Here is a 14,403-nt window from a genome sequence, read left to right on the forward strand (position 1 = left end):
TTGATGATATTCTTTGATTAATTATGATTTATGAAAAGCATATGAATGTGTAGTAGATATGGTGCAAAGATAACTTTGGTACAGAATTATGAACATGTTGATGATGAGTATGATTCAAAATAACCCTTGTGAGAACTTGAGCCATGTGCCCTTTCTTTGTTGAGTGATAAATGAAATATATTCTTATTTTTCTTGGCGATATCTCATTATCTTTCATTTGATTGATTACATGTCATAGCTCTTTAATGAACTAGAGAATGCTAGAATTCACTTTTATACTTGTTGAAACTTTTATCAATATATATCCCTGATTTTGAAAAGGATTAAAGGCACCTTAGGATTTTTTCCACCATTGCCAAATAAGCATGTGTCCCTATTTGTGCCCGTCGTGGGACTCCCCTAGTTTAACCATTTTGAGCCTTTTCTTTCATCACCCTAAATTTCCTTAACCCTTAACCTTAGTATAGTTACATCCTTACCCTTTGTTCTAAAAGCTTAGTGGAGCTATTTTTGAGACTTTGCAAAGGAAGAAAGCGTCAAGATTGAAGATTGAGAAGAGGTGAAAGCTCAAGTGTAGGGGTAGACTTGTCCATGAGTAAATAAAAATGTATGTATGCCGTGAAAAAAAAAGAGAGAGAGAAAAAAATCGAAAAAAGAAAAAATATATGTGTACTGCTAAAAGAAAGAAAGAAAAAATGTGTTTATGTTTTATGGATTTTAGTCCCCTATATTTTGTGGATTTGGAGTTTGTTTTGAAGTGAAGGCCCATTATTGAAGAAGTTTGGTCTTTGTCCAATTCACAATGAAGCCTCAAAGGATACATGGCGTCACTAGTCTTGGTGGATCTTGAAGAATTAGTCTCTCTACATCAACAAGGCTCTACTTTGTTTTTAGAATACTTTGTGATTTTCCTTACCCTTCGTTTCTTTTAACCTTAAGCCTTGGCTCCATTACAACCCTTATATAAGACCTTTTTGATCCTTAAGATGGGATAGTCTTTGATCTGTGGAGATGAGTTTATAACTGTTGAACTTATGGCTTGGGTTCATTTGTGCATGTGATTGGTATCCTTCATGAGATCTTTTGAAAAAAAAAATTGATATATGTGCTTTTCTTTCGTGATATGTGAGCTTTTTGTTTAATATATATATATATATATATATATATATATATATATATATATATATCTTACATATACTTGAGTGAATAAGAAGCTTTTAAGCATACCTTGAATTCTGAGAGAAGAAAGAGTGATATATCCTATGTGAGGTGAATTCTACTTGTTTGATACATGTTGAGCTCCAACCCATCACCATTGGTACTCCCAAGTCTTACATGTGTCACGCCCCGAATTTTGAATAATAAATTCAAATCCGAAACCTGAATAATTACAATTACAAAAAACCAAATCTCGAAACTTCGAGTTCATTATTACAATTCACTCTCACAATATATTATAAAGCTCAAATGAGCATAACACACCTCACAACTTACAATTGTTGTAAAACTCTAACAATTGCTCTAACCGCACGATCACCGTCCTGGTTCTCCTGTCCTGTAGGATTACCCGCTACACAATTTGAATAGTGTACCGGGAGTTGCAACAACACAAAACCCGGTAAGCTTTTTACAGCCAGTATGAGTAAACAAGAAAGAACTGTTGATTTATTAGATTTCAAGACTACCACAAACCCACGTTACTTTCTCACTCTCATATATATATATAGCCACTTATGAGTTACTCTCAATTTAGCTCATAAGATCACTCACTCTCATATATATATATAGACACTTATGAGTTACTCTCAATTTAGCTCATAAGATCACTCACTCTCATATATATATATAGACACTTATGAGTTACTCTCAAATTCGCTCATAAGATTTCCCAACATTTGGTAGACAGACTCATATATATATATAGACCCTTATGAGTTACTCTCAATTTCCCTCATAAGGTTACCATATATATATTGACACTTATGAGTTACTCTCAATTTCACTCATAAGTTCACTCCACATTTGGCAGACAGACTAGAGCTCTAACTGAACGTAACCACTCGTCCGGCCACAGACGTGATTACGATTTAATACTATTAATAACCACCAGCCCGGTACGAGAGCGTGATTCACTAATAGATGCCATGGTCACCTCGTGACCTAGTGATCTCCACAGATCACAACAATTTATTGTTCCTCAACAATAAAACTCAACACCTCTCACAATATATTGTTTCTCAACAATAAACTCAATATCTCTCACAATATATTGTTTCTCAACAATAACTCAACACAACTCCAACAATACATATTATTTCACGTAATAATATATATACAGACATTCACACAGGAATGTCTAGTAACACCAACAATAGTTCATATGATTGCAACAAAATAAAGCAATTAATTGTATTGGGTTCGTAATATGAACCACGTGAGGTTTACTCACCTCGATAATCCCGCTGCGTCTTCAATTCAGCTCAAAATACGATCCACAATCGTCCACCAACTCAAACCGTCAATCACCTAGTCAGATACGATCTTAACTTAGCAATCATTCATAAACCACACATATACGGAAATCCAACGGTCGGATTCTAATTTAATGATGATCCAACGGTCAGATCGAATTTATACGATGATCCAACGGTCGGATCCTAATTATACGATGATCCAACGGTCGGATCAAAATTATACGATGATCCAACGGTCGGATCAAAATTATACGATGATCCAACGGTCGGATCCTCACGGATCGCCCTTAGGATCATCCTCCAAAATTATCACAAAGATCCAATGGTCAGATCTTCTTGAATCACTCTAACAAACATCTCCATAAAATTATACGAAAATCTGACGGTCGGATTCTCACGAATCGCCTTCCGAATCATTGTTTTACATTTATACGAAGATCCAACGGTCGGATCTTCGCCCATGACCACACAAAGCCACTGGGACAGTCATAAGATCATCATATCCAAATTTGAAGTAAAACCGATGGTCAGATCCTCACAGATCGTAAACCGAAGATAAAACGTAAAAACGTTAAATAGTAACGTCAAAACATAAATTCACTATTTATCAACGTTTTCTAAAATGACCTTGTAATATATCAAAACGCTCGTAAGGATGCGTAGATCATCACCTAGATAATAAAAACTCAAAATATGGTCGAATACGCCGCCACAAGCGGCGGTCAGTGGGCGGTCAACGGCGGTCAACGCGGCGGTCAACCAACTCCTCTGGCCACCAAATTTCATCCACAGCATCATCTCAACATTTCCAATCACTTTCTCAACTGTGACAAAGTCAGAAAATACCTTGAAGTAGCCGAACAATTAAGCACTCCGATGTACAGTGAAATTTTCCAATTATGCTTTCTTCCTCCATGCTTCGATCTGGGTTATGAGACTTGGCGAGCATGAAGAGCGGCTTAAGGCGCTTCTAATGGACCTGGGTTTATGACTGGAGGTGGCCGGAAATCGGCGTTGACTAATTTGCTACAGTAAAAATGTTGGCTTCGATCTCCACATTTCCGGCCAAATCGTCGTAAACAACTCCCACATGCGTGATAAGGAGGAAGAGACGAGTCTATCGATGCTCGCAGCTCGCCATTTGGTGGTCTAGAGGTGGTGAAAGAGGAGGTTGCAGAAGAGAGAAAGAGAGAGTTGCAGAAGAGAGAGACTGAGAGAGCACGGGGGAAGGAGAGAGAAAAGAAAGAAAAGTTACCTGGCTACAGTAACATTTCAAATTTATACCAATCTACCATAAACAGTAACTTTCATATTTTGCTTATAACTTTCGCATACGAACTCCGATTTTTACGTACCACATATGCACGCACTCGGTTTAATGTCCTCTACAACTTTCATGAAGGAAGTTTTCCCAAATTCCCAATGTATAAAAAGTCACTTTTTGAGACCCCCTAAATAACGTTCGTTTTTTCGAAAATTAATCGTTCGAACTAATTCCACAATTCCTCCGAGCCTCGTACTCGCTCCCACTATCGTGAAATCATTTCTAAAAATCCACAGAATTTAATTTGGATTTTTCGGGGTATTACAATCTACCCTCCTTAAAGAAATTTCGTCCCGAAATTTAAGCGTAAGTCAATTCCTCTCGATTAAGGTTGACCTAATCATAGAATCTCCATCTTTTCCAAATCTGTAGTAATCTACAAAGCCACAATCCTTTGTATAAAAATACATTCCTATGGCCACTAAATCCCTTCATCACAATGTAAATTCACAAAACAACTGTTCAACAACACTCCACATCACATACACAAAATCGTCACATGGATCATCTCATAGATCCTCACATAGATCTTCACATAGATCATCACATAGATCTTCACATAGATCATCACTCTGTACTGGCATACAAGCACAGTAATCACTCCCACAAAGTGTTTCGCTACTCAATTAGCATCACGGTAAATCTCCATAGTAAAACTTAAGCATGCACCACTCTTCACAACCATAGAGATGCATCACTCAAAACAAATCATCCCCAAAAGTACGCCAATAAATTATGTCACCCAATGATGATGACTTGGGCTTGCTCAATCCTTGGGCTAAGCACTAGGGCTGGCCAATTGGGCCTGAAGAAATCGGACCATCCACATTTCGAACCGGCCCAAACCACTTTGGGTTTAACATTTGGGCCTACTATTCGGGCCGAACGATTGGGCTTAACATTTGGGCCTACCATTTGGGCCTACCAATCGGGCCGAACAATTGGGCTTACTATTTGGGCTTACTATTTGGGCCTACCAATCGGCCCACCAACTTCCAGCTCGGCTACGGTATGAAATTGTACATACCGTATATACGTATACATACCATACAGACCGTATATACGTATGCATACCGTACAACTGTATATACGTATGCATACCGTACAGACCGTATATACTTATGTATACCGTACATACCGTATATACGTCCGTATATCAAGCATATACGAGATCCAAAAATATTTGTAAGAGGTAAGGTTCGAACTCCCGACCTCGAACACGAAGGTTTTGCTCCCAACCACTGAAGCAAGAGCTGCCTTCATTAATATATGCTCACGTGTTATATTTATTATGTCATAAGTGACATAAATAAAATAACGGGGAAGGCAAGGTTCGAAACCTCAACCTGCCGCACGAAACCTTTGTCCCCCAACCACTGGAGCACAAGCTGTGCTTAATATAATGTGTACAAATTTTATACTTATTATGTCATAAACGAACATAATAAAAATAAACGAGAGGCGAGGTTCGAACCTCAGACCTCTTGTACACGAACTGTACACTCAACCACTCGAGCACGGCTGCTCACGTTATTATCCATACCAATCCTTTTATTTAAACCAACTGTTTCAACTGTTTCAACAATTCGGCCCAACTCATCCAAAACTGTTTCAGAAACTCGGCCCATCATGTCCAAAACTGTTTCTGAAACTCGGCCCATCAGGCCTCCACCCACAGCTACAGTGATGCCTTGATCCGAGACAGGCCCAAGTACGGCCCACTTGTGTCACGGCTTATCCCTTCCGTGATTTACGGCAGTCAAATCTGCTTTCGGCTAAAGCTGTCTGCCACAGCATCTCGAGGTTCGGCCTGTCCCCTTACACGCTCTCCACGCGCCAACAACTTTTCCGGGTTTTCGGATGACTTTAATCCAACGCGTGGATTCAAAATCTGAGATCGTTCATCCAACGGTGGAGATCTGCTCACCTTGTTCTATAAATAGGTGCATTCTGGGGAAAAACTGTTCACTCCAAAAGAAAAGAAATTTTCTTCCGAGCTCAAGCCTTTCTCTCTCAACTCTTCAGCCTTTCTCTTCTCAAATCCTTTCTTCATCAATTTCAATCCTTCTCTTCTGATCTTCTCTCCCATCTAGTTGATTCAATCCCATCTTTCCTCTGAACTTTCAGATCTTCAATCTTTTCCTCCAAATCTTCAATCCTTCTTTCTCAGATCTTTTCTTCCATTTGAAGATTCGATCTCATCTTTCCTCTGAGAATCTCAGATCTCCAATCACCAGTTCAACAACTCCAATCCTTCTAACAAAATCTCCCTCAAACACTAAACCATGTATTCCTCGATTTCCACATCCTCTCACCCCATGACCCAAGAGCCACGAACTCTGCAACTAATGGAGCTCCAAACCCCGCAACAAATGGAACCACAACAACAGCAACCAACAGAGGAGGGAGGAAACACCCAAGCAGCTGGAAGTAGTGCCAACATGGATTTCTGGCGAAGCCGTACCAGGTGGATTCCTACTCCAGAACAAATAAGAATCCTCAAGGATCTTTACTATGTCAAGGGATTTAAGTGCCCAACTACAGAGCAGATTCACGAGATCTGTCTCCAGCTGAACCAGTATGGGCATGTTGAGGGTAAGAACATTTACTTTTGGTTCCAGAACGTCAGGGCTCGAGAGAAGCAGATGAATAGGTGTAATCAGGCTGCTCCAGTGCCCATGAGAACTAGTTCTCTTGGTACTGGTAGATCCATTGATCTCAATTTTGGGTCCACTGGTTCTACTGGTGCTGGTGGATCCATCGACATCAATTTTGGGCCAGCTGGTGGATCCATTGACATCAATTTTGGGTCTACTAGTTCTACTGATGATGGTAGATCCATTGATCTCAACTTTGGTTCCACCTATTCTACTGGTAATGAAGGATTTCTTGATTTAAATTCTGTTTCATATTCTTCCTCACACTTCAACACTAATACTAGTACAACTCTTTTGGCACAACAGGAGGACAAACATCCCTGCAACAACGAGGAGGAGATCACCAGGAGGTTCAAACTCTTCCTCTGTTCCCCGTGCACGGCGAGGACGTCTTTGGTAACCTGAAGACTACTTCCGAGGAAGGTAGTGCACATGATTACTATTTCGGTGGCTCAGGCGGTTACAACCGTGGATCTCCAGTTTCTCTTGAGCTCAGCCTCAACCCATCCGGAGCTGCTGACTAGGCTTAGTACAGCATAGTCCTCGTTTTCCTTTTTTTTTTTTTTTTTTTTTTTTTTTTTTTTTTTTTTGTAATATAAACTCAATAAGATGGTGTGCATGTTTTCTTTCCTGTTTGTTTAACCAACAACAACACCAAGGATCGAACCTTGGTCACCCAATACTATTTTCAAAACCATAAACAACTCTACTGCACACATCTTTCATAATGATGCAATAAAAACAATCACTCAAAAAGAATCCAACAATCAATTAAGTCGCATCGAGGTCTAGCTAGTATCCTCTGAGTCAAACCAAACACAACAATTTCATCGATAGGATTAGGGATTTATAAAGCTAAACACATCCTGAGTTAGCTAGGAAAAACCCACGTCTTTAGAGTTACTCTTACAACTCTTATAGAATCTCGATAATTCCATCTATCAATTGCTTCAACAAAAACTCACCACAATTCAATCCCTAACATTTAGCGATTCAGAAATCAAATCAAACTCCATATCACATAGTAATTCACTTGAACCACTATGGATACCTAACAAAATCACTAAAATCAATATCCGAAATTGCGTTTAACTATAACACCTAAAATCAATCACCAAAGGCACACACTCTCATCCAACATCATTCACAAGAACTGATTCTAACTCTCCCAATTAATTACACCAAAATCAACTCCATTGCAAAACTTTAAGTGTCCCGCCTACTTAAACTTAAAACACACAACAACTTCAAATTCACTGCAGCCCATCTCCATACTACGATCCAAAACTTAAGAAAACTAGTTCACCACACAAAGGCCACAAAATTCAATTTCATTCACTTGAACAAAACTATATTCACAAGTCACGGTCAGGTCATCAACCCATGGTGTTCAAATGAATAAATTTCAAATCCAGTTTTCCTTGTGAATCGTAACGTATCGTTCCAAAATGATGTAAGCAACATCAACCACGTATATAAGACACATCTCGCGAACTCAATTCAAATTCAGAATCACCAAAACTACTACTAATTCCAATTCTACCAACAATCTTGATTCTGAAGGAATTATAGTACTCAACGACAACCCAAAACAATGGTCTCTCATCTCTAACCATCGAGCACAAAATAAAATTCTTGTCTCGCACCTTAAACCCTGCTTAACAACTTACAAGCACAAGGAAGAAGTAACCGCAATAATTCCTTCCCTAACCGCAACACTACTCACAACTCCACATGAGTCAAGAATCTATTCAAGAACATTAGTATATTCAACTTAAAAAGGCAAAATTACCATCGATTAATACTCGTATCCACATTACAGACGAGCATAGGTCCACACCATGCCTTCAACCAAACACTTCAACAATCAAAAGAACCTCATTTCCATAAAACAATCCTCGTTGACTTAACAGAGTTGAATCAAGAGGTTCCTATTCCTCAAGGATTGTAACTCGCGGCCACTGAACTTATTCCCATACGAACCTACAAGACAACTGTAAGGTTCTAAGTACAACCCCTTCGAATATCCATCACCTAAGGAGTATAGTATGCTTGGCTAATACATGTATAACACTTAAAACACAGTATAAGTCAAATACAAATTCATATTAACCAAGTCAATACTATAGGGAAGGTATTCACGTTCCCTAAACGACCTAGCGGCCTAAACAACTCCCAACACTCACGCATACCCAATGACTTAGCCAATACCGAAGAGCACACGATGGGGATCCGCTGCAGACGGGCCATCACTCGGAAGGTATTGACACATCACCAAATATGCACCTTACGCTCTGATACCAAACTGTCACGCCCCGAATTTTGAATAATAAATTCAAATCCGAAACCTGAATAATTACAATTACAAAAAACCAAATCTCGAAACTTCGAGTTCATTATTACAATTCACTCTCACAATATATTATAAAGCTCAAATGAGCATAACACACCTCACAACTTACAATTGTTGTAAAACTCTAACAATTGCTCTAACCGCACGATCACCGTCCTGGTTCTCCTGTCCTGTAGGATTACCCGCTACACAATTTGAATAGTGTACCGGGAGTTGCAACAACACAAAACCCGGTAAGCTTTTTACAGCCAGTATGAGTAAACAAGAAAGAACTGTTGATTTATTAGATTTCAAGACTACCACAAACCCACGTTACTTTCTCACTCTCATATATATATATAGCCACTTATGAGTTACTCTCAATTTAGCTCATAAGATCACTCACTCTCATATATATATATAGACACTTATGAGTTACTCTCAATTTAGCTCATAAGATCACTCACTCTCATATATATATATAGACACTTATGAGTTACTCTCAAATTCGCTCATAAGATTTCCCAACATTTGGTAGACAGACTCATATATATATATAGACCCTTATGAGTTACTCTCAATTTCCCTCATAAGGTTACCATATATATATTGACACTTATGAGTTACTCTCAATTTCACTCATAAGTTCACTCCACATTTGGCAGACAGACTAGAGCTCTAACTGAACGTAACCACTCGTCCGGCCACAGACGTGATTACGATTTAATACTATTAATAACCACCAGCCCGGTACGAGAGCGTGATTCACTAATAGATGCCATGGTCACCTCGTGACCTAGTGATCTCCACAGATCACAACAATTTATTGTTCCTCAACAATAAAACTCAACACCTCTCACAATATATTGTTTCTCAACAATAAACTCAATATCTCTCACAATATATTGTTTCTCAACAATAACTCAACACAACTCCAACAATACATATTATTTCACGTAATAATATATATACAGACATTCACACAGGAATGTCTAGTAACACCAACAATAGTTCATATGATTGCAACAAAATAAAGCAATTAATTGTATTGGGTTCGTAATATGAACCACGTGAGGTTTACTCACCTCGATAATCCCGCTGCGTCTTCAATTCAGCTCAAAATACGATCCACAATCGTCCACCAACTCAAACCGTCAATCACCTAGTCAGATACGATCTTAACTTAGCAATCATTCATAAACCACACATATACGGAAATCCAACGGTCGGATTCTAATTTAATGATGATCCAACGGTCAGATCGAATTTATACGATGATCCAACGGTCGGATCCTAATTATACGATGATCCAACGGTCGGATCAAAATTATACGATGATCCAACGGTCGGATCAAAATTATACGATGATCCAACGGTCGGATCCTCACGGATCGCCCTTAGGATCATCCTCCAAAATTATCACAAAGATCCAATGGTCAGATCTTCTTGAATCACTCTAACAAACATCTCCATAAAATTATACGAAAATCTGACGGTCGGATTCTCACGAATCGCCTTCCGAATCATTGTTTTACATTTATACGAAGATCCAACGGTCGGATCTTCGCCCATGACCACACAAAGCCACTGGGACAGTCATAAGATCATCATATCCAAATTTGAAGTAAAACCGATGGTCAGATCCTCACAGATCGTAAACCGAAGATAAAACGTAAAAACGTTAAATAGTAACGTCAAAACATAAATTCACTATTTATCAACGTTTTCTAAAATGACCTTGTAATATATCAAAACGCTCGTAAGGATGCGTAGATCATCACCTAGATAATAAAAACTCAAAATATGGTCGAATACGCCGCCACAAGCGGCGGTCAGTGGGCGGTCAACGGCGGTCAACGCGGCGGTCAACCAACTCCTCTGGCCACCAAATTTCATCCACAGCATCATCTCAACATTTCCAATCACTTTCTCAACTGTGACAAAGTCAGAAAATACCTTGAAGTAGCCGAACAATTAAGCACTCCGATGTACAGTGAAATTTTCCAATTATGCTTTCTTCCTCCATGCTTCGATCTGGGTTATGAGACTTGGCGAGCATGAAGAGCGGCTTAAGGCGCTTCTAATGGACCTGGGTTTATGACTGGAGGTGGCCGGAAATCGGCGTTGACTAATTTGCTACAGTAAAAATGTTGGCTTCGATCTCCACATTTCCGGCCAAATCGTCGTAAACAACTCCCACATGCGTGATAAGGAGGAAGAGACGAGTCTATCGATGCTCGCAGCTCGCCATTTGGTGGTCTAGAGGTGGTGAAAGAGGAGGTTGCAGAAGAGAGAAAGAGAGAGTTGCAGAAGAGAGAGACTGAGAGAGCACGGGGGAAGGAGAGAGAAAAGAAAGAAAAGTTACCTGGCTACAGTAACATTTCAAATTTATACCAATCTACCATAAACAGTAACTTTCATATTTTGCTTATAACTTTCGCATACGAACTCCGATTTTTACGTACCACATATGCACGCACTCGGTTTAATGTCCTCTACAACTTTCATGAAGGAAGTTTTCCCAAATTCCCAATGTATAAAAAGTCACTTTTTGAGACCCCCTAAATAACGTTCGTTTTTTCGAAAATTAATCGTTCGAACTAATTCCACAATTCCTCCGAGCCTCGTACTCGCTCCCACTATCGTGAAATCATTTCTAAAAATCCACAGAATTTAATTTGGATTTTTCGGGGTATTACAACATGTTTATATGTGGATTATACTTTGTAATTAATTTTCGAATATCTTGAAGATGTGACTCTTGGTTAAGTGTTATTCTTGGTGACTTGAAAGTAAGAGATTTCTGATACAAAATGTTGAAGGGCATTAGAGTCTTTGTCTTTGTATTTTAATTGGTTTTATCTTTGTTTTCGTTGGTTTTAGGTTTTCTACACTTAGTTAGTTTCGTGTGTTTTGAGTTTTTGTTTTGTTTGTGTCTAAGTTGTTTTGATTTTGCTAAGGGACTAGCAAAAAGTTAAGTGTGGGGGTGTCATCGAGCTAATATTTCCTATGATTTTAGTGTCATTTCTCATATATTTTACTTCGTTATTCGTTTAACAATGTCATTTCTAACTTATTTTGTTGTATCTAGGTACAAATGAGCTTCAAACGCAGGAAACAAGCTAAGAAGAGCTAGAAATGAAGGAAATGAAGGCAAGGAGTAATTGAGGCTCAGAAATGGGAAAGAAATGGAGAAATGAAGCTTTCCTAATCCTACCAAGAAAAGGAATCCTAGTTGAAGTAGGAGTCCTGATGCTGCTAGGAGACCTGGTGAGGCTAGGAGATGCTATGGCTTCAAGATGACTGAAGATAGCTCAAGAATGTTCTAGAATGCACAAGGAATTTCGGTAAATAAGGATTGGGCTTTGAAATTGTCTAGTTGAGAAGTTTGGCCCAAAGATTGAAGCATGTGACTTGCACATGAGTTTCTAGACCCTTCCTGATGTCTTGGAGGAATCCTAAATCAAGTATTATTGATTTTTTCCGAAAATATAAAGGAAGATTCAAGAAGAATTCGGCAAGAGCAAATATGGAGAGTTTGGGAGAAAATCTACTTCGTGTGCAATCAGGAAAAGAAAATCAAAGAAAATAAAAATCATTTTAGGTTTCCTGGTAGTATTCTACATGCATGGTGGCCAAATCAGGGCTAGATACATTGAGAAATTTCGGCAATGAAGGAAGGTAACTTGTTCTCCAATTCAAATGAAATTTTCTCATTAGTCGGATGATGCAAACATGGAGAATTCGTAGGAAACCCTAACCTAGGCCGTGCACTATATAAAGAGGGATGTATTGCCGTGCAAATCATCAAGAAACCCTGAATCAAAATCACAATTCCTCCCCTTTATTCTCTCAAAGTTTCGGCCTCTTCAAATTGTTCAAGACTTTGAAGCCGTGAAGCAAGTTCATCATCCGTCAACCATCCTTGCCGTGACTCTCCTTGCCGTCCACCACCTTTGAAGACCTTCTTGCGTTTTTGAAGCTTCTTTAAAAGTGTAACCATGAACCCTAGCTTGTTATTTTCGGTTTCTTTGTTTTGTAACTTAAAAATCAGATTCTATAGCGTTCTATGTTTTTGGTTTTATTGGATGTTGCGATTTCTTGTGAGATTAAAGTGTATGTTTTGATGTTTAGTTTCCAATAACCTTGAAGCATGAATTTGTTTTAGGATTTTCAGATTTATAGTTTGTGATTTCTTGATATGTTCTTGAATGTTTGTTGATTTTGTTCTTCAATCCCATCTTTCATGTTTTTGATTTCTTTGATGGCCAACTTTGGTTTCGAATTGCATGAATGAATCCACAATAAGATGCTAGCGTTCTAGGTCTTGTTAATTAAAGTGGAAAACCTATAATTACTTAGGTAAATCAACAAAGAGAATTGCATGCTTGATTAGCGTTCTAACTAGTGTGGTTTTCTTAAATCAATCAAACTTTCTAAGTGCCTAATGCGTTGAACATGTTTGTTAATGGATTGATCACTCACTAGCATTGCATGTTTGATAGGGTTAACTATGGTGCTTTCATCTAGTTAATTTAACTAAGGAAACTAAAAAGAACTTATACTAACAATTGTCAACAGGGTTAATTTTGAGAGCTCATTTCGAGTTTATCAACAACAGAAGCAACGTAGCTCGTCTCTCCTCCATAAATTGATTGAACATTGCTTCTCTTTCCCTCAGGTACATAAATATTGACCCCTGGCGCTGCTGCTGCTTGAAATCCACTAGCCTTCTTGCAACAATGTCGTGCCAGTATCTAGCTTGATAACTTGCCTTCTTACGGATACTGGCACAATATCTGGCCTTCTCGCACAACAATCTTAAGATTCGGGAACGCATTTACTCTTCTGGTTCTTTCTCGCGTTTCTTCTTTCTCGCATTTACTCTCAGCTAAACCTTCTGAAACTCTCAAAAACAACTTCAACGTGAACTAACTACTCCTAATACATGAATTTCATCACAGTCAAAAAGGAAATGTGGGTGACAACCACGTAATGGGCAAATTCCACCATACTCATGTGATACGCTCAAAGTGAGTGCCAATTTAAACCCTGCATCAAATTGTAGTATGAGTAAGTAGGGTATCGTTCTAAGCAGGGGATTAGGGTATACTTCCTGTCAAAAACGTTAAACAAATTAGTATTATTCACAAAGTATAAACAAAAATAAAACAAAATATATTTACAGAATTACAAGATAACAAAATTAGTATTCTAATCTAACTACAAAATACAAGTGATCGATCAACCATGAATCAAGGAAAAGATGGACGGAGAAGATGTAGAGATGAAGTTAACAATCATTAACATGAAAACAGGATATCAAATTATAAATCACGAATCAACATATGATGAAGATAGAAATCAATCAAGAACAGAGATGAACGCATACAAAGTTCTTATTACTTCCCTTAATTAAATTAACTAGATGAACGCACCATAGTTAACCCTATTAAACATGCAATGCTAGTCATAGAACGCTACTCACTAACAAAACATATTTAACGCATAAAGATCAATGAAAGTTTGATTGATTTAAGCCAAGAACACAAGTTGGAACGCCATACAAGCATGCAAGACTCTTCGTTGATTTACCTTAGGAATTATAAGTTTTCC

General features: G+C 38.4%; 2 long non-coding RNA genes across 2 annotated transcripts; both read right to left on the reverse strand.

Annotated features, from left to right (window-relative positions):
- Positions 1–1,347: 1,347 nt before the first annotated feature.
- On the reverse strand, positions 1,348–5,655 carry LOC133723400 (uncharacterized). Its single transcript, XR_009852979.1, has 3 exons — positions 3,321–5,655; positions 2,450–2,526; positions 1,348–1,570 (listed from the first exon to the last, which is right to left on the reverse strand). It is a non-coding gene; the product is annotated as an uncharacterized LOC133723400 (long non-coding RNA).
- A 2,274-nt stretch (positions 5,656–7,929) lies between these two features.
- LOC133723816 (uncharacterized) lies at positions 7,930–11,456 on the reverse strand. Its single transcript, XR_009853284.1, has 3 exons — positions 10,744–11,456; positions 9,873–9,949; positions 7,930–8,993 (listed from the first exon to the last, which is right to left on the reverse strand). It is a non-coding gene; the product is annotated as an uncharacterized LOC133723816 (long non-coding RNA).
- Positions 11,457–14,403: the final 2,947 nt, after the last annotated feature.

Source organism: Rosa rugosa, chromosome 7 (genome assembly GCF_958449725.1).
Source record: "Rosa rugosa chromosome 7, drRosRugo1.1, whole genome shotgun sequence".
NCBI classification, from domain to species: Eukaryota; Viridiplantae; Streptophyta; class Magnoliopsida; order Rosales; family Rosaceae; genus Rosa; species Rosa rugosa.